The sequence below is a fragment of the Rhinolophus ferrumequinum genome, chromosome 7, assembly GCF_004115265.2.
Source record: "Rhinolophus ferrumequinum isolate MPI-CBG mRhiFer1 chromosome 7, mRhiFer1_v1.p, whole genome shotgun sequence".
Taxonomy (NCBI): domain Eukaryota; kingdom Metazoa; phylum Chordata; class Mammalia; order Chiroptera; family Rhinolophidae; genus Rhinolophus; species Rhinolophus ferrumequinum.
In genome coordinates this window covers 36,869,820-36,894,470 of record NC_046290.1, presented here as the reverse complement: position 1 = coordinate 36,894,470, position 24,651 = coordinate 36,869,820, and the positions used below count along the sequence as shown (strand labels likewise).

The 24,651-nt window shown below is 37.7% G+C and overlaps 1 protein-coding gene across 2 annotated transcripts in view; it reads right to left on the bottom strand.

Moving 5' to 3' along the window:
• Positions 1 to 24,651, bottom strand: part of RAB3C (RAB3C, member RAS oncogene family) — a 234,016-nt gene that overhangs the window by 201,057 nt on the left and 8,308 nt on the right. The gene's annotated exons all lie outside the window — the stretch shown is intronic.

Sequence of the window (24,651 nt, the reverse complement as noted above, 5' to 3'; positions counted from 1 at the left end):
TGAGTTATTAGAGTATCTCTGACTTTTCAGGGAAGCACACCCGAAGCATATCTCTTTTACCTATTAATATCGCATTATATCAACATCGGAACATAAATTTTGTTCAAATTAAAAATAAAGATGATGGCAAATACCTATGGCTCAGGGTGCCAGGAACTGTTAATTTATTTAACCCCCATAACAACCCTATGAGGTCAATCTCATTATTATTTCCATATTAAAAGGAGAAAACTAAGGCTTAGCAATATCAAGTACTGTGCTCAATTTCACACAAGTGACATGGACTAGAGGTAGGCTTCACATCAGGCAGTGTGGTGCCAGGGTTCGTGTCCATCATCTCCACCCAATTTCCCACAGAGGATTAGGGAAATATGTGTGTGCTCTCTGAAAGGTGATGTGGGAAATACTCATTGTGCAATTCATCAGTGAAGAACCCTACCTGGATTCAAACCTTGGCTCCACCACCACGGGCGGTGTGACCTTGAGTTGGTTATTTTAAATTGGAGTACCTCACTTTCCTCTCTTATGTAAAAAAGAATTATTATATAACTTGGAATGCTTATGACAATAACAGATGATATATCTGTAAAGCAGATACGTAAAGCACCTAGCATCGCATAGAGAACGATCTCTATTATTTTTTTTTGTAAACTTTTTTTTTTTAATTTATTTTTAATTTATTGGGGTGACAATTGTTAGTAGAATTACATAGATTTCAGGTGTGCAATTCTGTATCACATCATCCATAAGTCACACTGTGTGTTCACCACCCAGAGTCAGCTCCCCTTCCATCACCATACATTTGATCCCCCTCACCCTCATCCCCCACCCCCCAACCCCCTTACGCTCTGGTAACCACCAAATTACGTTCCCCAGATTAATTTTCAAACCCCGTGGCCATCCTGTGGTCACCGACTGCCCTCCAATCCCCTCACCCTCCCCCCCACCCCCCACCCCTCCCGCCCATCTATTATTTTAAATGTTGTAGGAGGAAGTCGATTTTTTTCTTTTTGTTTTGTCTTTTGTCTTTTGATGATCATCCTAACATCTACCAAAAAAAACGCTGCATCACTTCTAAGTACCATTTGGTTCAATGTAGAAATGAGGCATTTAGAATGGTGAGTCACACTGATTAGTGAATTTCCTTATCACCTTTTCTGATGCTATGAATTCTTTGGCAAATACTAGGCTGCCCAATAAGGTAGCCACTAGTCACATATGCCTATTTATACTTAATTAAAATTAAAAATTCAATTCCTCATCACATCATAAGAATGGCAGCAGCGAGGCAGTCTTCTTGAGTTCTCCAGAACTTACCACAAATTGAACATCTATAACCCATCAAAGGACTCATCACACAGAACAGCTAAGAAACTCATACAAGGATTACTTGAAGGTGGACAAACCAGATTAGTAGGGGAAGAGGGGAGGGAGCAGAGTGAAGATGCAGCCCGCATCCATGGGGCTGCAGGGGGCCCCAGGACAGAACAGAGATCACAATAGCAAGGAGGTGGGCTCTTCTCCTACGTCCCAAAGCTGATCTCTCCTGCCGAGAGAGCAGCGTATCCAGGTATTCAGCATTTGAGGCAGTAACGTTAGCTGAGACCTCCAGCTGGGCCCTAGGCCAGACAAGAAGTAAACACCATACCTGGATTACTCCCTCCACTCTCCCACAGCAATCCTACCCCTGACCTTCCAGAGACTCAAGCTGACCCCTGAACTGAATAGTGTCAGATTACAGAGGAGCCATAGTGCTCAGGATCTGGGAAGACCCGGTTTGCAGCTGTGACCTAGGGAAGAGGCTGGGAAGAGTGTGACACTGCTGGGATGGGAGACAGAAGAATCCTCCATTCCCAGCCCCCACCTTTTCTCAATTACAACTGTGGAGACACACCCAGGGGTCAGTAGCAGGTGGCAGAGGCAGCTCTGGGCTTTCAGTAGCTCCGAAATCTCACAACCTCCGCACCCCCCAGACGGAAGAAGTGCCCTAAGACTCTGGAAACCTGGGCGCTGGTTGTGTTACTCTCAGTGTGCGTGTGTGCAGGCAAGAGCTAAAACTGAACTGACTTTGTAACAATTACCATCCACACTCCATAGTCCCTCTTATCTAGAACTGCAGTGCCAGGGTCACTCTGGGTGCCAAGTGGCCAGCTCTGCCTGGACAAGATGCAGAGGACTCTTTGTACAGCAGAGAACAACCTCGAGATTACTTGGTGGGCTTAAGCCAAGACTGGTGCTGCTCTTTTTTTTTTTTTTTCATTTTTGATATTTTTGCCTGTATTGAGTGTGGGTTATCAGTTGTTTTTACATGTGAGTGTATTTGGTTTTTTCTTTGTTGTTGTTGTTGTGCTTGTTGATTTGCTTTGTTCTGAAATTGCCCTACACCAGTCCAAGAGGCACAAGATTCAACACAACCAGAGGCCAACTCCAGACCAAACCAGAGTATTACCGGGTTTGACCTACAAGTGATACACCAAGAGGGAATTCTCTACGGGCACAAGAGCCTATAGGGGCCAAGCCTCATTTGAGCAGTCAACCTTCAGGCAGCGGATCATCCACTGCGGGTATAACCAAGTCTCACAACTAGTCAGCCTAGGAGTCAATCCCACCTACTGACAAGCCAAAAGCAATTAAAGATCAACTTCAACAGGAGAATATGCACAACACAAAGGTCACCTTTGGAACACAAGCACAGGAGAATAGGGAAGTGGAGCAAGTCAAATATAAAGGACACATATTACATGAGATCACCCAGCAAAGACTGAGAACCCTAGGGGATCTACCTAATACATCGAAGGAAACACAGAGAGTCAGCCAGATGGCAAAAAAAAGAAACATGTCCCAAATAAAAGAACACAAGAAACCTCCAGTATTGGAATCAAATAGAAGTAACCAACCTATCAGAGACAGAGTTCAGAACACTGATGATAAGAATGTTTAAGGAGCTTAGTGACGACATAAAGAAGGATAGAAAAATCATAATGAACACCCAGTTAGAACTAAAGAGTGCAATAACTGAAATAAAGAACTCACTTGAAGGAATTACCAGTAAGTTAAATGAGGCAGAGGATCGAATCAGTGACTTAGAAGACAAGTTAGCAGAGATCACCCAAGTGGAACAACAAAAAGTAAAAAGAATAATAAACAATGAAAATGGTTTAAGAGACGAATGGGATAACATCAAGCGCAACAACATGCACATCATAGGAAACCATAACGTGAAGAGAGGGAGCAAGGGATCGAGAACAAATTTGAAGTAACAATGACTGAAAACTTCCCTACCCTGGTGAAGGAAACTGACATACAAGACCAGGAAGTGCAGAGAGTTCCAACCAGGATGAATCCAAACAGGTCCACACCAAGACACATTATAGTTAAAATGAAAAAGGTTACAGACAAAGAGAGAATCCTAAAAGCAGCAAGAGAAAGACAGCAGGTTACATACAAGGGAAATCCTATAAGACTATCAAATGACTTTTCTACAGAAACTTTGCAGTCCAGAAGGGAGTGGCAGAAGGTATTCAAAGTGATGAAAAACAAAGGCAAACAACCTAGATTGCTTTATCCAGCAAGGCTATCATTTAAAATTAAAGGAGAGATAAAGAGCATCCCAGAAAAGAATAAGCTAAAGGAATTCACTGCCACCAAGTCAGCACTGCAAGAAATATTAAAAGGGCTTCTGTAAGCAGAAGATGAAAACAACTTAACTACAAATAAAAAAAAAAAAAGGAAATAATTATGTACCTATAATTACTTTAAATGTAAATGGATTAAATGTTCCAATCAGAGGACATAGGGTGGCTGAGTGGATAAGAAAACAAGACCCTTGCATATGCTGTATACAAGAGACTCATCGCAGATCAAAAGACACACACAGGCTGAAAGTGAAGGAGTAAGATATTTCATGCAAATGGAATGAGAAAAAATTTGTAGTAGCAATACTTATATCTGACAAAATAGACTTTAAAATGAAGACTATATTAAAAGACAAAGACGGGCACTACATAATAATACAGGGATCGATCCAACAAGAGGACATAACCCTAGTAAACATCTATGCACCCAACATAGGAGCACCTAATATATAAAACAGATATTGACTGACATAAAGACAGAGATCAACAGTAACACTATCATAGTAGGGGACTTCAACACACCTCTGACACCAAGGAATAGGTCTTCCAGATGGAAAATAAATATGGAAACAGTGGCCTTAATGACTCATTGAACACAGTTAGATTTAATCGATATTTTCAGAGCATTTCACCCCAAAGCTGCAGAATACACGTTCTTCTCAAGAGCACATGGAACATTTTCCAAAATAGACCACATGTTAGGCCACAAAACAAGTCTTGATAAATTTAAGAAAATTGAAATCATAACAACTGTCTTCTCTGACCACAGTGCTATGAAATTAGAAATCAACTACAGGAAAAAAACTGGAAGACACACCAATACATGGAGGCTGAATAACGTTATTGAATAATGAATGGGTCAACAATGAGATCAAGGAAGAAATCAAAAGACATCTCAAGACAAACGAAAATGAAAACACAATAACCCAAAATCTATGGAATGCAGTGAAAGCAGTCCTAAGAGGGAAATTCATAGCATTGCAGGCCTAGCTAAAGAAACAAGAAAAATCACAAATCAACAGTTTATCCTTACACTTAAGGTATCTGGGAAAAGAATAGCAAAATACGCCCAAAGGGAGTACAAGGAAGGAGATCATAAATATCAGAGCAGAAATAAATGAAATTGAGACCAAAAAAAAAAAAAAAAAATACAAAAGATCAATGAATCCAAGAGCCAGGTTTTGAGAAGATAAACAAAATCGACAAAGTTTTAGCCAGACTCATCAAAAAATGAGAGAGGACCCAAATTAATAAAATCAGAAATGAAAGAGGAGAAGTGACAACAGACACCACAGAAATACAAAAATTTAAAGAAATTACTATGAGCAACTATATGTCAGCAAATTATACAATCTGGAAGAAATGGACAATTTTCTAGAAGCATAAAACCTTCCAAGGCTAACTCAAGAGGAAACGGAAAACCTGAATAGACTGATTACCACCAGGGAAATTGAATCAGTAATCAACAAGCTCCCAACAAACAAAAGCCCTGGACCAGATGGCTTTACAGATGAATTTTACAAAACATTCAAAAAAGAATTATCACCTATTCTCCTCAAACTATTCCAAAAAATCCAGAAGGAGGGAAGGCTCCCAAGCACTTTTTATGAGGCCACTATCACCTTGATCTCCAAATCAGACAAAGACACTACAAAATGAGAAAACTACAGGCCAGTACCCCTAATGAACACAGATGCAGAAATCGTCAACAAAATATTAGTGAACAGAATTCAGCAATACATTAAAAAGATCATACACCATGATCAAGTGGGACTCATTCCTGGTATTTGCAAGGTTGGTTCAACATCTGCAAATCAATTAATGTGATACACCACATTAACAAAATGAAAAATACAAATCACATGATCATATCAATAGATGCAGAAAAAGCATTTGACAAAATCCAGCAGCCATTTATGATAAAAACCCTTAAGAAAGTGGGAATAGAGGGGCTATATGCCAACGTAATAAAGGCCATATATGATAAACCCACAGGTAACATCATACTCAATGGGGAAAAGATAAAACCATTCCCCTTAAAATCAGGAACAAGCCAAGGATGCCCACATTCTCCACTTCTATTCAACATAGTTCTGAAGTTCTAGCCACAACAATCAGACAAGAAAAAGAATAAAAGTCACCCAAATTGGTAAGAAGGAAGTAAAATTGTCATTATATGCAGATGGCATGATACTATATAGAGAGAATCCTAAAGACTCCACCAAAAAACTATTAGAACTGATAAATGAATTTAGTAAAGTAGCAGGGTACACAATTAATATTCAGAAATCAGTTGCATTTGTATATACCAATAATATAATATCAGAAGGAGAAATTAAGAAAACAGTCCCATTTACAATTGCTTCAAAGACTATAAAATACCTAGGAATAAATTTAACCAAAGAAGTAAGAGACCTGCACTCAGAAAATTATAAAACACTGAAGAGAAATTAAAGAAGATACAAATAGATGGAAACACATACCATGCTCATGGCTAAGAAGAATTAATATCATTAAAATGTCCATACTGCCTAAGGCAATATACAGCTTAACCGCAATTCCTATCAAACTACCAAGGACATTTATCACAGAAATAGAACATATAATCCTAAAATTTATATGGAACCATAAAAGACCCTGGACAGCCTCGGCAATCTTGAGAAATAAGAACAAAGTAGGAGGTATCACGATACCTGACATCAAATTATACTACAAGGCTACATTAATCAAAACAGTATGGTACTGGCATAAAAACAGACACATAGATCAATGGAACAGAATAGAGAGCCCAGAAATAAATCCATACCTAAATGATCATTTAATCTTTGACAATGGAAGCAAGAATTTATGCTGGGGTATAGACAGTCTATTCAATAAATGGTGCTGGGAAACCTGGACAGAAACATGCAAAAAAATTAAGCTGGACCACCTCCTTACACCATATACAAGAATAAATTCAAAATGGATTAAAAACTTAAATGTAAGATCTGAAACCATAAAACTCCTAGAAGAAAATATAGGAAGAAAGTTTATAGACATTACCCGGAGTAAGATTTTTACTGATATATGCCCTCAGGCAAGGGAAGAGGAAAAATAAACATAGGGGATTACCTCAAACTAAAAAGTTTTTTCACAGCAAAGGAAACCATTAACAGAATAGAAAGGGATCATACTGAATGGGAGAAGATATCTGTCAATGACATATTCGATAAGGGGTTAATATCTAAAATTTATAAAAAACTCACTCAACTCCAAAAAAACAAACCCAATTAAAAAATGGGCAGCGGACATGAAGACACATTTTTCTAAAGAGGACATACAGATAGCAAACAGACATATGAAAAAATGCTCAACCTCACTAATCATTAAAGAAATGCAAATAAAAACCACAATGAGATACCACCTCACCCCAGTCAAAATGGCTATTATCAATAAATCATCAAACAACAAGTGCTGAAAAGGATGTGGAGAAAAGGGATCCCTTGTGCACTATTGGTGGGATTGCAGATTGGTGCAGCCACTATAGAAATCAGTATGGAGGTAACTCAAAAAACTGAAAATGGAACTACCTTATGACCCAGCAGTTCCACTCTTAGGTATCTATCCAGAGAAATCCAAAACTCTAATTCGAAAACATTTATGCACCCCTATGTTTATTGCAGAACTATACACAATAGCCAAGACATGAAAACAACCGAAATGCTCATCGGTAGACGACTGGATTAAGAAACTGTGGTACACTTATACAATGGAGTATTATGCAACCATAAAGAAGAATGAAATCTTACCTTTTGCAACAATATGGATGGACCTAGAAAACATTATGCTAAGTGAAATAAGTCAGACGGAGAAAGACAAATATCATATGATCTCACTTATATGTGGAATCCTAAAGAAAAGAATAAATGAACGAACTAATCAGAAACAGTCTCAGAGACATAGAGGAATAACTGAGGGTGGCTAGATGGGAGAGGGGGTGGGGATAAGGGAGAAGGGGAGGGGATTAGAAAGCACAGTCAGTAACCATAAGATTACCACGGGGATACGAAAGTCAGTTTGAAGAATATAATCAACAGTGTTGTAAAGATTTCGTAGGGTATCCGATGGACACTTGTCCTATTAGGGAGACCACTTCAGGGATGGTGTAGATGCCTGATCACTGCACTGTATACCTGAAGCTGAATAATAATGAATGTCAACTATGATTTAATACAAATACATAAATATATAAATATATGTGTGTGTATATATATATGGTCACAAGAAGTGGACTACAGCATTAGGAATAGAGACAGTGGAAATGTAATGGCTGTATGTGATGTCAAAGGGGTAGTAGATTGGGGAAGAGGGGTTATCACTTTGTGAGGGAAATGTCTAACTATTACATTGTTTTGTACACCTCAAACTAATAAAAAATATGTACATATAAAAAAAATAATATAAAATACAAATTCAATTCCTCAGCCAAACTCGTCACGTTATAAGTGCACAGTCGCCACAGGGAGCCAATGGCTACTTGATTGGACAGCACAGGTACAGAGCACTGCCGTGACTGCAGAAAGTTCTAATGAACACTGCTAGGCTAGACAGTTTTTTTCACTTCTCATAAAGTCTGATTAACAATTACAATTTTCTCATGGGGGATAGCAAAGAGAAAAATCCCTAGCAGATAATGGAAGGCTAGAAACAGTATACAGTGCTCAGCATGATCTAAAATAACATCATCGGTCTTTGAAGTAGGTTTTGTGTGTGTGTGTGTGTGTGTGTGTGTGTGTGTTTATGTGTGTGTGTGTGTGTGTTTATAGACCACTGAGGGAAAGGGAAAAAGGGAGATGGTAATATTCCCTTTCTACAAATACTTATTACCCATAAAAGGACACAATTATATGTATAAGAATAAGGACAAAAAGAAAATCTGTATATGTGATGAAATTTAAAGACAATAAAAGTACTGATTGCACTTCTTCACACTTTCTTATTAAATATAAGCTTAAGCATTTCTCTTTTTAAGTCCATGTAACCACACCGCTGCTTCAGTAAATTACAACTTGTAACAAGTGTTTGCCAGCGGGCAAAATTGGGCCACTAAAACAGGCAGATATCACCACTTTCCTTTCTGACCCAGGAGTCCACGTGGTAAGATAAACCTCCCCCAACACAAGCACCAACCAAGGACAAAAACAGGCCTAGTATCCTTGACTATCAGTTTGAACCATGATATCCTGCTCTGATGACTTCTGATGCCCCAGAAAGCCAGGTAAATGTTTTGTTTGGCACTCACATTCCTGCAGACATAGTCCTTTCATCAATTAATACTCACTCCTTATGGAGCTGCTAAGTCCAACCAGGCCTGCAAATGGCCTTTATTAAGATCTTTTCACCGTCTTTTACATGAACCAGCCCAGATCCTAGGTTCTAGATTAAGAACGTTCAGTTAAGCCACAGTCAGAAAAGAGACAGTACAAGTTTCCTAGAGCTGCTCATTTATTCAGCTTGATGACTTCCATATTTTGCACCCCACTACCTAAGGTGGTACTCCAACTGAGTCCTGTGGATCTCTGGGTTGCCTAAAAAGATAATGTGATAAATTTTCTGCTACAATCAATCCCAAGTCCTATTCCAAAATTAGACTGATTCCAAAACCTGCAGAAATATGGACATCAGCAATATGTAGACTTTAAAAAACTATAATTGTGAAACCATACTAGGACTTTCTCTAGTACAAGAAATTGAATATGTTCAGTTTCAAGGGCTGTTATACCTTGTTGTGTAGGCAGCCAAAAAGGTGATGGGAGCACCTAGGGAGGCTAGAATGAGGGAGGACAGAGCTGCTGGATACGTGAATCCAGAGATTCTAAAGGATTAACTAGAAAAGTTTGCTAACTCACTATTCTGGAGGTTTTTTTTACTATTTCCTGATTGATATCCCCAATAAGATTCATGGAGTGCCAAAAAGATATGAATATGTATTTTATTAAATTTTGGAATGAAATAAATTCTGGCTCAGAGGATGGAGAAACAGACTGCCCTAATGCCTTGCTGAGAACAGAAATGAAGCAATTTGACAGCATATGAATGTCAAAGGGAATTATAGACAGTTGCTATGTAAATTTACTGACACCTCTAAATACTAAGTCGTGAACATTTTCAAGGAAAAATATAGCTGAAATTTGAAAACATGAGTATGTCCAATGGAGCAAATTGGATTTCATAAAAGATATAAAAAGATAACTCTTTAAATAACATTAATTTGAATTAATTTAAAAAAAGACTCATACATTATCCTTGGTAATATTTTTACTGATATATCCCCTTGGGCAAGGCAAGTAAGAGAAAAAGTAAGCATGGGATTATATCAAACTAAAAAGTTTTTTCACAGCAATGGAAACCATCAATGAAACCAAAAGGCATCCTACTGAATGGGAGAAAACATCTGTCAATGATACATCTGATAAGTGGTTCATATCCAAAATGTATATTAAAAAAACTCATTTAACTCAACACCAAAAAAACAAACAACCCAATTAAAGAATGGGCAGAGGACATGAAGAGTCATTTATCTAAAGAGGACATACAGATGGTCAACAGACATAAAAAAATGCTCAACCTCACTAATCATTAGAGAAATGCAAATAAAAATGAGATATCACGTCACTCCAGTCAGAATGGCTACCATCAATAAATCAACAAACAACAAGTTTTGGAGAGTATGTGAAGAAAAGGGATCCCTCGTGCACTGTTGGTGGGATTGCAGATTGGTGCCGCCACTATGGAAATCAGTATGGAGGCATCTCAAAAAACTGGAAATGGAACTTCCTTATGACCCAGTGATTCCACTCGTAGTTATCTATCCTGAGAAATTCAAAGCGCTAATTCGAAAAAATATATGCACCCTTATTCACAATAGCCAAGACATGGAAACAACCATCGGTAGACGACTGGATTAAGAAACTGTGGTACATTTATACAGTGGAATATTACTCGGCCATAAAGAAGAGTGAAATCTTACCATTTGCAATAATATAGATGGACCTAGAGAACATTATTCTAAGTGAAATAAGTCAGACAGAGAAAGACAAATACCATATGATCTCACTTATATGTTGAATCTAAAGGACAGGATAAATGAACAAACTAATCAGAAACAGTCTCAGAGATATAGAGAAATAACTGAGGGTGGCTAGATGGGAGAGGGGTGGGGATGATGGAGAAGGGGAGGGGATTAGAAAGTACAAATTGTTGGTCACAATGTTGCCACGGGGATATGAAAGTCAGTTTGGGGAATATAATGAATAATGTTGTGAAGATTTTATAGGGCATCCAATGGACACTTGTCTTATTAGGGAGACAACTTCAGGGACGGTGTAGATGCCTGATCACTGCAGTGTACACCTGCAGCTGAAGCTGAATAATAATGAATGTCAACTATAATTTTATATATATATATATATATTTAATGTGGATGTGGAGTACAGCATAGGGAATACAGTCAATGGAACTGTAACAGCTATATACGATGTCAGAAGGGTAGTAGATTGGGGGAGGGCGTTATTACTTTGTGAAGGATATAAATGTTCAATTATTAATATGACATTATTTTGTACATCTGAAACTAATTTTAAAAATAACCTCATACACACACAAAAGTCATAGAGTTGGAAAGAATCTTCAGGGAAGTCCAACTTTCCTCGCCTGGAGTCTCTTTTGCCAGCATCTCAGCATCAGGGTTAGTATTCCAGCCTAGCCCTTCACACTGGGTGACAGAAAGTTTACTGGGCTGTGAAGCAGCCTACTTCATTGCTGAACAACTGCAATTGTTATAAATTTCTTTCTTAGATTTGAGTTAAAATCTCCTTCCCTGTAGCTTCTGCCCATGTGTTCTTGATTCTGCCATATGAATCAAGAGAGAGTTGATTCCTTTTCCATCTGAAATAACGCCAGGTATCTTAGGAACCAATCATGGCCCCATAAGTTTTTTCTCCTGCTGGGATGATCCGAACCACTTTAGCCCCTCTCCTCACACAGTACATGTTCGAAATACCCCACACATCCTGCTGTGTTAAAATGGCCATCTCTCCAGATGTCGAAGTCCCATGTGTGATCCCACAAATGGTCACAGTACTCAAGATATTTATCTGGCCAGTGCAGAGTAAAATGAGACTATTATATCCTATCACACTTAACACTAAAGTGTCCTAAAATGCTCAGCACTTTTCACATATTACCTGTTATAAACATCGGTCTCCCTTATTCCCCTCCCATACTTGGGCGATTTATTTTTTAATGGAAGTGTCAACCTTTATATGTATGTACCCTCTTACATTTCCTTTGTTTTGATTTGCAATTTGAATCTGATCTGATAATTTTATGTTCATCAAAAATATTAGTTATCCAGTCCATATTTGTCTTATTCTAAGTTTAATCAGTAGGAAATTAATATATTCATTTAAGACACTGATCAGAATGCTAATCAGATTGTAGACAAATAATGACCTTTTTACCCTGCTGAACATATAACATCTATGGATGAGACCTCTATGATATGTCACTAAGGAATTCAGAACAAATCCTTAACCTCTGAGAGTTGGTGTCTGGAAAGTCACTGTGCTGTTCCTCTACGTGTGCCTTGGTTCAATAACAGATGAACAAATCACGGACTTAATTGATCAACCATTTTTAATTTCAATTCTAGTTTCCCCCGAAGTCTCACTGACCAGAGACCAGATTACCTCTGACTAACATGTAACCACCACCTGTTGCAGAATTTTTGACATTTGTTTTTCAAAATAAATAGGAAAAGCAAAGTATTTTCAAGGATTCCCTTGGGCACTCAAGAATCTAACCTTATCTTAGCCATTTTGTGGATCTAATGAGAAAAACAAAAAGAAGACATTTTAAATGTATATGTTCCAGCTACTACTGATAACAGCTTGAGGGGCCGTAGGAGGAAGCACGAGGGTAAATTATCCAGAAAAGAAAATGCAATTCTTTGAAATTGGAAGGGTGAAAGTAAGGATGGGACACACGTATCTGACATGTAGAAACACACAAAGTAGTTTCAAATCTCAATTATTGTTAGCTGGGGGAAAAGATAATAATAATAAAAAGAATCATTCTTGAGAGCTCCAATGTAAAGACTATAATTTTAAAACCAAGAATGAAAACATGAAAAGTTAGGGTTTCCAAGCATCTGGCCCCCAGGTGGCTTCTTCTGGTGAAGGTCCTCATCTGTGAGCAGTGTGCCGTCTCCCTGCTGGTCTCTTACATGGATTGGAATTGTAACGCTCTTTGCAGTCTCCAGCCAGTGATGTCTCCGTGTGTCTGCTACTATTTGCTCTGGCACGAGCCAGGTGAGGAGCAATAAAACACCCCTCGTGTCACTGTGGACACATCACCATGGAGCAGAGAGGATGTTGTCCAGGGAACTGGAAGTGGCCAAGCCACCACAAGACATAAGCCCCACCCTGGCTTCTGAAATAAAGGGCCTGGAAAAGAAGGGCAGCATGCAGAAATCATCTGTGTCTCTTTACGTCAGCAGGGAATGAATTACTTTTTCATGGGACTCACGGGAGAATGTGTATGATGGCATACCAAATTATGGTAATGCTTCCGAGAGACACGTCGCCATATGTCTTAAAGGCCCTCCTTAAGCTAAATCTCACCGTACTCCTTTCTGCCTAGCTCTGGATCTCCATCTCATGCATAGCTTCTGTGGTGGGTGTGGATAAGTCACAGCTTATGTACAGTAAAATGGTAAAACAACTGCAACAACAGCTTACAGGCACTGTACTGTGTGCTTTATATTCTCACACCTAATACTTTCACTGTCCCCAGATGTCACTATTGTACTCTTAGTACCCCCACGTTAGATGAGCAGAGTGCTCTGGCTGTATTTTAAAATGGCTACTTTCCCCTCCCCCTGCCAGATGCACGACGGGACTTTTCTCCAGGCGTCATGGGGAAAACTTGATAGGGCTCCTCAGGATAAAAAACACAAAACTGTGGGGACCCCCGTAAACCTGGGCCCCCTGGAGTTTGTATCTCTTTAGACTTGTCCACACGGAGACTCCAGCAATTCATCAATTACAGTTTAGGTTTTCCTACCCCACTACTGGTTCCCATGGAGGTTTCTGTTCCACTAAGTTGTGATTCTCTAGATCTGCCTGCCTGTCTCCCTCATTTGGGGGGCAGCAATTTTCCCTGTACCTCAGTTCTCAAATCTAAGAAGAGGTGTTAATTTTCAGTTTGTTTTTTTTCTTGTGTGAAGTTGGGAGTGACAACATCAAAGCTCCTTACATACTAAACAGGAAACCCAAAGTCATTGTTCCCATTTCAAGGATGAAATTAGGGGATCTGAGAGGAAGCTAACGTGGAGGTGTCCTTGTTTTCCAATAGGTTATCTTGATTTCTCTCAGCCTGTACTGAGCGCTCATTACATGGACCAAATGAGTTCTCCAAGGGTCGTGGACATGCAGACTCAGATAGTTCACTCTTCCCTTCACCAAACTAACAAGCCTGTAACTTCAATCACAGAGGAGAATACTGGAAGAGGTAAGGGTGATTTTTCTCTTTGCGTCTAGAAAATCTCCATTCCTTTGTTGAGCAGAGGCATGACCTAAATTTGATATTTTGAAATTCATTATAGTGGTTTTTGAATCTCCTTTGACACCTATCTATATATTGCTACAGCGTCAAGTAAAAGGAAATGAAGTTTATCTAACGATGTAAAACCAGTTCCGATTACTAGTATCAAAGACCAGTGTTCTCTGCCCAGACTAGTTCATGCCTGGTGAGGTTACAGAGTTCCCAGAGGGAGGGAGCCTGTTCCGGGGCTGTAAAGGGGAGGCCCAGGCCACCCTTTATAGAGAGAAGAGTGTAAACAAGGTCTGCTGGGAAGAAAAACCGAGTGGCTGGGAGAGCAGAGCGCTCTGGACTCCAACGACGCAATCCTGACAGCTGCAGAGCTCTGGTCCCAGCAGCTCCTGCGCATCCTGATGAATGCTGAAGCCAGAGCGCGTCATCATTGCAGTCCTGGGATGCTGACGAGGACGTAGTTACTGGTCATCCGGGCCTTATAAACTATGGTGTGAAGAGAAATAGATAAACACCATTCCACTTCTTTTCTAGCCATTCTGAAAGTATGTGCATGCAGACACATTTGTGAACAAGTGCATTCTCCCTCCATTCTTGTGGGATGTGAATATGGGTAAAGAGCACACGCTGTTGTGGTCAGGCTGCCTGAGAAGGGTCCTAGGTTGGCTACTTCTGGAAACATGGGCATGGGTTTGGTTTGGTTTTGTCTTGAACTATTCTAAGCAGCAATTTCCTCATCTATAAAATAGAAATAAGAGTGAGATCATCAAATTAAAATTGTTGGCATGTGTTAAGTCCTTGATTACAGCTGCTATCCTCATCTTCGTTATTCTTCTAGTTGCACTAAAATGATACACAAGCCATTCACTTTCTTTGCCAACTCCCAGTGATCTTACTCTCTGAAATGGAGATGATCAATTTTATAGAATATGCTTCCTCTCATTTCCTAACTTTAGAGAGCAAGAGGTTTTTGACACCCAACACTTCCACTCTGTAGAGTTTCATAATTACTGAAATACACACCTTACAATTATTCTCTCATTTCGAATATGAAACAGAACAAAGCACATTCATCAAAGTACCTCTCAGGATAGAAGCTGAGACGCTGAGGGACCATGTTCAGATAGAAGTGTTCTGGGGTCTGGAGAGTCTGTTGGGCGATGGAACGGGACCGACAGCCATATACCCTGTGATATGACCTGTCCTGTGGCACTGCCTGCCACCCAGTCACTTCGGAAGAGTTATTAAACTCATGAAACACTTGGGTGTGAGTGGACTTTTATAGAAATTGGGATAGGGCTGAGTTTTATGTCTGGACTAAAAAGGGGTCCGAATTCTAGTAATACATGTTAAGAAAAACATGAGAAAGGAAGCTCCAGTAATTCAGCAGTAATTATGGGGAAACGCGTCTTACATGGCTTTGGAGTTGGTTTCAGGTGAAGTTGAACCTAGTTTCTGATAGTGAGTTTGACAAACCATCGAGGTCCACAATACCATTACAGATGACAAGACTGTATGAGAAACTTACGAGTTGCTAAGAGACTGGATCTTCGTTGTCCTTATCATACAAAATAAATGATAATTATGTGAGGTGTTAGCTAACACTATGGCGGTAACCATATTGCAATATATAAATGTATCAAATCAACAAGTTGTACACTCAAACTTACGCAATGCTATATGTCAATTGTATCTCAACAAAAATGATTTTTTCAAAAGTCCACAGTATCATTATTTCAAGGTGAGAAATCATTAAGATTTCTCAGTAATATATATAATATATATAATACATATTATCTTGCATACATGATGGTTATCTCCATCCTTTCCCAAAACCTTTCTAAAGTAATCGCGAAGGGTTTTCACCAAAGTAAAAGTCCATATAGAATTATACACAAAGACAAGTAAAAAAGAGAGGACAATGAAAATGTGAGATTTGGAAGTGAGTGGCTGGAAAAAGAACCCTCGGCTTGCCAGGGAAGTCTACAAGAACCTTCCACTGCAGAGGATGGAATGGCCTTGGGATTGGAGAAGCTAAATATCTTGATTATGGGGTGTGGCTACAGTGACCAACTCTCTTGGTTTGCCTGGGACTGAGAGGTTTCATGGGACACAGCAGGACTTCCAGGGCTAAAACCAGCAAGCTGGGGTGGTTCATCACCCTGCATGTGACTAGGACACGCAAACAGGAGAACTAGTGGAAAGTCCAAGCTCCACACCCCTCCCTGACCCCATATACGACTTTATTAAAACAAAATTAAGTTTAAAATATTTTTAAAAATCATTTTTGACATTCACGCTTTCTATATGCAGATGTCAATTTATAAAAAAGAAAGGGCCTCCCTCTTAGCAATAAATGTAAAGAAACTTTAAAATTTTTCTCATGGATATGGATAAAATATGTATAAGCTTTCTTGTCATTTCTTGGTAGCAATACCTGCTCTCTCACTTTTATTCAGGAATACAAAACTAAATCCTCGTGGGGGACACTAGATCCAAGATTTCCAAACCTGGGAACTCTACCTGAATTCTGCCTAATTCAAATATTCAAGGTGGGGACAGGTGTCTGTAATTTTTAAAGCCGAGTGATTCTTCTGATCAGTCAGCTTTGGAATTCATTGTATTAACAAATGTCCATATGGAAGCCAAGGTGGGTGTACATTGTCAAGGCCGCAGGGATATATGTAAGATGCCACTGAGCAATCTGGCATTTAGGCCTATATCCGTAGAATGTGGAAATGGAATCCTAGTGCTCTGTACCAGCTGCTGTCTTCACTGACGCCCCTTCTGAAGCGAATGAGAATAAATCTCTGCAGAGGACCTACACCCTAGAATGCCCAGCCTGCCCAGACAAGCCAAATTCGGAGAAAAGTGTTATCTTTGCCCTGGTAAGAGCCAGAACCTTTTGAGGGCTGGTGATCTAACTTACTATGAGCTTTCTGTCGGACAATGAGGAGGTACGACCTAGTAAGAAGCAGCAATTGCATTCTCAGAGCATATTCACCTCTACTCTGCCCAGCTCTGTGGATGGCAGCCTTAACTTTCTCCATCAGTTATTTTCAAAAATAACACACAATCAGACTTTACTTCCCCTCACTCCGTAAGAAAGCACCCAACAGCTATAGGAGGCTGTGCCAAATTGAAACCACAAAATGAAGAATGTCTCTTGCAAGAGTATCTCTTCCTGACAAGGAAATAAAAATTAAACATAATAGACATACCCACTATTATTCGGTATAAGAAAAAAACCTCTCTTAAAAATACTTAGTAAAATACTCAAAAAATTCTCACTGAGGAATTAAAAAACCCTAAATTTTAATATTAGTATGTTTCCTAAGAAATTTCCATCATTAAACATTTAAAAAGTATTAAACATTTTAAAAATATTAAATGTTATTTCAAAATATTTAAGCCCTTGAAAAATGCCTCCAGAGATTTGCTATAAAGATTCCTTCCAAACCTTGACATTTTTCTTCCCGTATCCCATTCAATGAGATAGGTCATTTGTAGGAGCAAATGTCCCCATTGTCTACACACTTATGAAACAAAGAGAATATCTGTACCATTCCTGAGGAATTTGGTAGGTTAGTATTTAAGTTTCCAGCTTGTACAGGTCCCCAGTTAGAATGACTTACAGAGCCATTTTCTATTTATAATCATCCTTTCTTTTCATTCAAAAACTACTATTATTTACTACAAAGCACAAACCCACCCATGCGTACTTATAAAAGAACGTCACATACACAGGTGCGCTGTGTTTCTGTTGTCTCTTTACATCAGCCCTACTGCTCAGACAGGTGTTCAATGAATCAAACATTCAAAAGAAAAAAAAAACATCTTTTATTGCTAACACCATAGATGTCTCGTGAGAATCATAGTTTGCTAATTGATACTTAACACATCCTTTCTTCAAGTTCTTTGAGGCTCCTCAAGCTATGGCCATTTGAACAGAAATTATTCATTGGAGTTGGCTTGCAAGTTTCTCTAGTTGATGAGACTCCAATATGCATCAGAGCCACTAGATGACTAGTAAGTAAACACCCTTGATGAGCTAAAGTTAAACTAAAAACAGCAGACTAATAAGAGGCTCAATGCCTCACCTCTTAAAATTCCATTACGATTTGGGTTTTCAGACCATAAAAAGCTGAGAGCCTAGGAGCAAAGAGACTAGGATTCCAGGTTTTTCTCAGTTAGGAGGCCAAGTAGGCACAGAATGAAATTCCTTCTGGATTGCTAAACCTAAATTCCTAGGACACCAGGGAACGACTGAGGCTGTCTTTTTACCATTCACTAGGTGAGTGAAGACCTAGAACATTTAAGTGGACAGAAAAATATTTCATGACCCTAATACAACTGACAAAACACTTCAAATCAACCTGAAACATGTCGGTGTTGGAAAAAGCCCTTTGTTTCCGCAGACTTGAAGCTGTTAAGGAATATATTAGTTGACAAAAGAAAGCAATTGTTAAAATTATTTTATTTTTATAATTTTTCACCTTATTCAAATATTTTAAAGTGTCACGACATCCACAATTTTATTGGAAAAACACAAAGAAAAATTATAGCATCAAAAAACAATAATCATGGAAATACAATTAGATAGAAATTAAAAGGTAAACATAAATCTTTCCCCCAGAAGTGTAAAAGAAATAATCAAAGCACTAATATTATTATTTATATTTCTATGTCACCTTCTATCTCATCCAAGTACTAACCAGGCCCAACCCTGCCTAGCTTCTGAAATCAAACAAGTTCAAGAGCATTCAGGGTGGTAAGGCTGTAGACTATGGCACCTTTTCTATAAGAAGCTCACTGTGCTTTCTTGATTCTGCACAATACTGTAAATGAATTCTATTATATTCTTCCAATATTTAAATATCTCATCCCAAGAGAGTGCATCTATCTTTATTTGGCAACAAAACATGATTGTAGTGTAAAATGAAGCCAACATTGAACCTCAAAGGAAAAGTACAATAACTGAAATAAACAATGCCTCAATGAGCTTAACAAAAAGCTGCAGATGGCAAAAGAAAGAGTCAATGAACTTGAAGATAAATCAATAGAAATTGTACAACTGACAAAGAGAAGGAAAAAAACTAAAGAAAAATGAGCAGAGCCTCGGTGATTTGTGGAAGATATCTGAAGTCTAACAAAAAAATGTAATTGGAGTCTCAGAAGAAAAAGGAAGGGAATGATGAGATGGAAAATATTTGAAGATATAATGGCTAAGCGTTTTTCAAATGTGGTGAAAAATATAAAGTTATATGCCTTACACGCTCATTCAAACCCTTAAGCTGACTAAATATAAAGTAAACTACACTTAGGCACATCACCATCAAAGTGTTCAAATTCAAAGGGAAATAGAAAATCCTGGAAACAGAAAAAGTGACATATGACATACGAGGATATAATAATGTGAAGAAAAACTGGCTTGACATTATGATGGAGGACATAGAGAATGAAACAAAGCACTGAAAGAAAAAAAATAACAAATAACTATATGCAGCAAAATTATCATTCAAAAATGAAGGCAAAATAAAAAAAAATTATCAGATGAACAAAAACAGAATTTGGAACATAGATGCAAAAATCCTCAACAAAATATTAGCAAACAGAATTCAGCAATACATTAAAAAGATCATTCACCACGATCAAGTGGGATTCATTCCTGGTATGCAGGGGTGGTTCAACATCCGCAAATCTATTAATGTGATACACCACATTAACAAAATGAAAAATAAAAATCACATGATCATATCAATAGATGCAGAAAAAGCATTTGATAAAATCCAACAGCCATTTATGATAAAAACCCTTAAGAAAGTGGGAATAGAGGGATCTTATCTCAACATAATAAAGGCCATATATGACAAACCCACAGCTAACATCATACTCAATGGGGAAAAGCTAAAACCATTCCCCCTAAGATCAGGAACAAGGCAAGGATGCCCATTATCTCCGCTTCTATTCAACATAGTTCTGGAAGTTCTTGCCACAGCAATCAGACAAGAAAAAGAAATAAAAGGCATCCAGATTGGTAAGGAGGAAGTAAAGTTATCATTGTATGCAGATGATATGATACTATATATAGAGAACCCTAAAGACTCCACCAAGAAGCTATTAGAGCTGATAGATGAATTTAGTAAAGTGGCAGGATACAAAATTAATATTCAGAAATCAGTTGCATTTGTATATACCAATAATAAAACATCAGAAGGAGAAATTAAAAAAACAATCCCATTTACAATCGCTCCAAAGACTATAAAATACCTGGGAATAAATTTAACCAAAGAAGTAAAAGATCTATACTCAGAAAATTATAAGACACTGATGAAAGGAATGAAGGAAGATATAAATAGATGGAAACACATATCATGTTCATGGATAGGAAGAATTAATATAGTTAAAATGTCCATACTGCCTAAGGCAATATACATATTCAATGCAATTCCTATCAAACTGCCAACGTCGTTTTTCACAGAAATAGAACATATAATCCTAAAATTTATATGGGACCATAAAAGACCCCGAATAGCAAAGGCAATCTTGAGAAATAAGAACAAAGTGGGAGGTATAACAATACCTGACTTCAAATTATACTACAAGGCTACAGTAATCAAAACAGCATGGTACTGGCATAAAAACAGACACATAGATCAATGGAACAGAATAGAGAGTCCAGAAATAAATCCACGCCTATATGGCCATTTAATCTACGACAATGGAAGCAAGAATGTACGATGGAGTAATGACAGTCTATTCAATAAATGGTGCTGGGAAACCTGGACAGACACATGCAAAAAAATGAAGTTGGACCACCTCCTTACACCATATACAAAAATAAATTCAAAATGGCTTAAAGACTTAAATGTAAGGTCTGAAACCATAAAATACCTAGAAGAAAATATAGGAAGAAACTTCTCAGACATTACCCGGAGTAAGATTTTTACTGATATACACCCTCGCGCGAGGGAACTAAGAGAAAGAATAAACATGTGGGATTATATCAAACTAAAAAGTTTTTTCACAGCAAAGGAAACCATCAATAAAACAAGAAGGGATCCTACTGAATGGGAAAAGATATTTGCCAGTGATATATCTGATAAGGGATTAATATCACAAATCTATGGAAAACTTACTCAACCCAACTCCAAAAAAACAAACGATCCAATTAAAAAATGGGCAGAGGACTTGAAGAGACATTTTTCTGAAAAGGACATACAGATGGCAAACAGACATATGAAGAAATGCTCAACCTCACTAACCATCAGAGAAATGCAAATAAAAACCACAATGAGATACCACCTCACCCCAGTCAGAATGGCTATCATCAATAAATCAACAAACAACAAGTGCTGGCGCGGATGTGGAGAAAAGGGAACGCTTGTGCACTGTTGGTGGGATTGCAGACTGGTGCAGCCGCTATGGAAAACAGTATGGAGGTATCTCAAAATTCTGAAAATGGAACTACCTTATGATCCAGTAATTCCACTCCTAGGTATCTATCCGGAGAAATCCAGAACTTCAATTCAAAAATCTCTATGCACTCCTATGTTTATTGCAGCACTATACACAATAGCTAAGACATGGAAACAACCAAAATGCCCATCGGTAGATGACTGGATTAAGAAACTGTGGTACATTTATACAATGGAGTATTATGCAGCCATAAGGAAGAAAGAAATCTTACCATTTGCAACAACATGGATGGATCTAGAGAACATTATGTTAAGTGAAATAAGTCAGACAGAGAAAGATAAGTTCCATATGATCTCACTTATTTGCGGATTCTAAAGAAAAGAATAAGTGAATGAACTAATCAGAAACTGTTTGGGAGACAATGAGGAAAAACTGAGGGTTGCTAGATGGGCGGGGGGAGTGGGGGGTGGGGGGGAGGGTGAGGGGATTGGAGGGCAGTCGGTGACCACAGGATGGCCACGGGGTTTGAAAATTAATCTGGGGAACGTAATTTGGTGGTTACCAGAGCGTAAGGGGGTTGGGGGGTGGGGGATGAGGGTGAGGGGGATCAAATGTACGGTGATGGAAGGGGAGCTGACTCTGGGTGGTGAACACACAGTGTGATTTATGGATGATGTGATTCAGAATTGCACAACTGAAATCTATGTAATTCTACTAACAATTGTCACCCCAATAAATTAAAAAAAAAATAAATAAATAAAAGAAAACATACAACAACAACAAAAAAAAAAAAACAGAATTTGTTGCCAGCAGATCTGTACTACAGGAAATGTTAAAGGAAGTTATTCAGACTGAAGGAAAATGACACCGGATAGAAACCCAGATCTACAGGAAGAAAACCAGAAATGGCAAATAGGTAGTGAGCAAACATAAAAATATACATATATTTTTCCTTTTCTTCTCTTAATTAAAAAAAAATACATATGTTGTTGAAAACTAAATTTATAAAATTGTATTGGGGGTTTATAAAAAATGCAGATATAATACATATGCGAACAGTTTCACAAAGGATGTGGTAAATAAAGTTACTATATTTATGTGAAATAATACAATATTAAGTAGACTATATAACAAGTTGAAGAGGCATATTATAATCCTTAGAATAAAAATTTTAAAAATTCAAAAAGTGTATGGTTAAAAAAGCCAACAGAAGAATTAAAATGAAATACTTGAAAGTGTTTAATTAAGCAAAAGAAGGTAGGAAGGAGGAAGCAGAGGAACAAAACAATAGGATAAAGAAAAGCAAATAGCAAAAAAGTCGGTTTAAAGTCAATCACACTGATAAGTGAGATATATGAAAATTCCAATTAAAAAGCAGAAATTTTCCCAACTGGATTAAAAATGTAAAGCCCAGTTATAGTCTGACCACAAGATTCACACTTTAAATACAAAAACACATATAATTTGAAAGTAAAACTGCAAATATATATACTATATATGCCTATATTTTATACGAGTATATATAAAACACCATGAAAACACTATTAAGAAAGCAAGAGTGTGTATTAATATCAGACTAAATACTCGTAGACTTCAAGACAAGAAGTATTGCCGGAAATAAAAAGGGACATTTTGTAATAATAGAAAGAAAAATGTTTCAGGAAGCCACAATTACAAATGTGTGTGTACCTAGTAAGTTCAAAACATTTGAAGCGAAAACTGAAAGAACTAAAAGAAATAGATAAATTGACAATCATAGTTGGAGATTTTAAACCTTTTTCTCAGTAATTGATAAAACTAGACCAAAAATCAATGAGCATATAGATGATCTTAATAACATCATGACCTAATTGACGTTTATAGACCCGACACCTCACAAAGCAGCATACAGCATGCACAGTGCACATGGAACATTCATGAAGCTAGACTACATGCTGGCCTAAAAATAAGTCTAACATTTTTCAGAAGGTTGAAATCATAAAGAATATGTTCTCTGGTAGCTATGGAATTTAATTAGACAAAAATTTCAATAAAATGTCTGGAAAATACACAGGTATTTGAAAATTAAACAACACATTTCTAAACCTATGAATTAAGGAAAATATCACAAGGAAAGGAGCAAATAGTTTGAAATAAAACATAATTCAAATACTATACTCAGAAATTTGTGGGTCTCAACTAAAGTAGTATTGAGAGGGAGATTTATCATTTTAAATGCTTATGTTTATTAAAGAAACAGACACTCAAACTCAATGACCTAAATTTCTACTCTAAGAAGCTTGAGAAAGAAAAGGTTCTATTAAAGTAAGTATAAGGAATACAGTTATTTTTTGAAAGCCCAAATCAATAAAATATAAAATAAACAATAGAAAAGTTTACAAAGGCAAAAGTTGGTTATTTGAAGACATTAGTAATATTGATAAACATCTGTGAGACTGGAGAGAGAGAGAGAGAGAGAGAGAGAGAGAGAGAGAGAGAGAGAGAGAGAGAGAGAGAGAGAGAGAAAACACAAGTTATCAATAAAGGAATGAAAGAGGTGATATTGTTACAGATCCTAGAGAAACTGAAGGATGATAAAAATATTTTGAGCAACTTTATGTCAATAAATTTGAAAAATTAGATGAAAAATATAATTTACCAAAACTGACCCAAGAGAAATAGAAAATTTTATATAATTAGTTTTCTGTTTCTACTATATGTTTAAAGCAGCACCCAATTATTATTTATTGAGTCAGAAGTCTGGACACATGTGACACTATTGGGTTGTCTGCTCTCTCTGCTTAGGAATTAATTACGAGGACAAAATCAATGTGTCAGCTGGGGTAGGTTCCTATCTGGAGGCTCCGGGGAAGATTCCACTTCCAAGCTCTTTCAAGTTATTGGCAAAATTCAGTTAAGTGTGGTTGGTTGGAGGAATGAGGTCCCTATTTCCTTGATACCATGTTTCCCCAAAAATAAGACCTATCCAGACCATCAGCTCTAATGCGTCTTTTGGAGCAAAAAT